The sequence below is a fragment of the Triturus cristatus genome, chromosome 3_1 (genome assembly GCF_964204655.1).
Source record: "Triturus cristatus chromosome 3_1, aTriCri1.1, whole genome shotgun sequence".
In the NCBI taxonomy this organism is placed as follows: Eukaryota; Metazoa; Chordata; class Amphibia; order Caudata; family Salamandridae; genus Triturus; species Triturus cristatus.
In genome coordinates this window covers 318828011-318830356 of record NC_140583.1, presented here as the reverse complement: position 1 = coordinate 318830356, position 2346 = coordinate 318828011, and the positions used below count along the sequence as shown (strand labels likewise).

The window sequence follows — 2346 nt, the reverse complement described above, 5'->3', positions numbered from 1 at the left end:
CTGTCTCCTCTTTTGTTCGCGCTAGCAGTGGAGCCGCTGGCAGCACACATCCGCACTTACGTTGACATGGTTATTGGTCTAGGAGATGGCACACACAGTATTACTTAATACGCGGGTGACCTGTTGTTGTATGTTCGTGACCTTCACAACATTCTGCCCTCTCATGATCAGGCCCTAAGCAATTTCGCAGCGAAATCTATTCTTTAACCGTTCCTACAGGAGACCCCTGATCCTGGGTATGTCCTGGGGAAAACACCAAACACATGGTGCAAAGATCCTTTCCGTTACTTGGGGGGGTGTATATACCGTACCAGAGCTGACCTATTTGATGGGAACATTCGTAGAGCCGTCACAGTAATTCAGTCACAAATGAGTTTCTGGAAAACCCTTCCGCTGGCATTATCCGGTAGGATTGCTCTTATTAAAATGGTAGCCCTTCCCCTCCTCCTCTTCTATCTCTCCACTCTACCTATTATTATCTCCCTTTCATTCTCCAGACAATGGAAAAAGGTTGTGAGGGACTTTATATGGGGGACCTCACGGCAGAGGGTATCCATGGGGAAACTATGGGGCATATTATCAAGACGGGCGATAAAATTATCGCCGCTTTAGCGGCAGCAAACTGCCGCTAAAACGGCGATAATGGGCTTGATAATAAGCTCTATGGAATTCCAATTGAAGCCCATGTTAGATGTGAAGGACCTCTAACATGGGCTTCAATTGGAATTCCATAGAGCATATTATCAAGCCCATTATCGCCGTTTTAGCTGCAGTTTTCTGCCGCTAAAGCGACTATAAATTTATCGCCCGTTTTGATAATATGCCCCTATATTTGCCCGCCGAACTGGGAGGTCTGGCGGTGCCTAATTTTGAGCATTAATACTTAGCATCCCAACTGCAATGGGTTGCTAGGTGGCTTTCAGCCCATCATTCAGTGGACACAGGTTCATTACAACCCCCAATAGCGCACCATACCTTGCTACAGGTTTTTCACCCATGCACGAAGCCCAGGCCACAGACACACTCCTGCTCACCATAGCCTTTAAATGCTTTCGTACATGGTTCTTCCTCACCAGAACACAACATGTGGACCCTGTTACAGATCCATTACCGGCAGCACAGCCATTCGAATTCAATGAGTCCAATCAATTAAATCATGTTATCCTTAGTCTTTATGTACTCCTTAATTAATCCATTTCATTTTTCTGCCGTTTTCTTTCAAATGTCTTCAATTCATTTTACTCATTTAAGTACGTTCAGAGAAGAATCACCAACACACAGGAGGCAAGATGGTTTCCAAATGTCACGTGATTTATTGAATTACCCAATGCATTTCGGGACGAATCCCTTCCTCAGGGGCATCTAAAATACACAGATTAATAAATGTCACCATAGTCATTACAATTCAACCACTGTGCTGCAATTCATATATTTAAAATAATCATTTGAAATAATCATTTGTGTCCGTAATACGGGCTAAGTGCTTAACCCCACGCGCTCAACCCACTTCTGTTAAAAAAGAGAAACACCGAGCCATCTTCTGTATAGCCTGTGAGTCTAAGCCTGGCTTCTAAATAACCCACCTCCATTAGACTGACACCTTTTCCTTTGTTAAAACTGCAATCCCTTGGAATTCCTTAGCGCAATGCTACTTTCATACGCTTACCGTGACATGTATAGCTGATACTTCAAAAATACGAAAGTCGCGGAACCTCGCTTGCTGCCGGCAACTCGTTCACGCAAGCGTGATCATATCCTTAACAGTTCCCAAGTGCTCGCGCTCACGTCTTTCTTTCTAATGAAAAGACGGTTCCTTCCCATCTCTTTTTTATGCTCGTCACTACGCACCAATTATCTTCAGGTGCTTAATCAAATACCTCTCTCTAAACTACAAGTCCCTCAACGACTGGCTTGCAGTTTTGTTAAAAAAATGTGAAACAAGCATTCTTTCGCTAATTGAAAACTACATTGCCCAGAATCCCATATCACATGTGTATGCTTAACCTGCATCCTCTCCAAATGACCCCGTGCTTCTGCTGTGTATCCTCAACTAAAACAGTGGGTTAAAAACCAGCGCATTACATCAATATAAATGTATAATCACTGAGTTTCAAATGATACTTGTTGTAATTGTAATGTTTAAACAAACAAAGATCGTAAAAACATGTTGGCATTTCACTGCTACTCCTCCACACGAGACAACCAACTCCTGTGTGTGTTACTCCGTTTTAGTTCTTCTCTAGAAATCAATAAATCATTCGTTTTTTTCTTTCGTAATCAGAGTCTATTTGTGGGTGCAACCTCGCAGTTGGGACGGTTATCATTACAATGCAAACATGGGTAGCG

At 43.0% G+C, this 2346-nt stretch overlaps 1 long non-coding RNA gene across 1 annotated transcript; it reads right to left on the bottom strand.

Moving 5' to 3' along the window:
• Nucleotides 1–1154: 1154 nt before the first annotated feature.
• Nucleotides 1155–1792, bottom strand: LOC146860187 (uncharacterized). Its single transcript, XR_014979113.1, has 2 exons — nucleotides 1667–1792; nucleotides 1155–1362 (listed from the first exon to the last, which is right to left on the bottom strand). It is a non-coding gene; the product is annotated as an uncharacterized LOC146860187 (long non-coding RNA).
• Nucleotides 1793–2346: the final 554 nt, after the last annotated feature.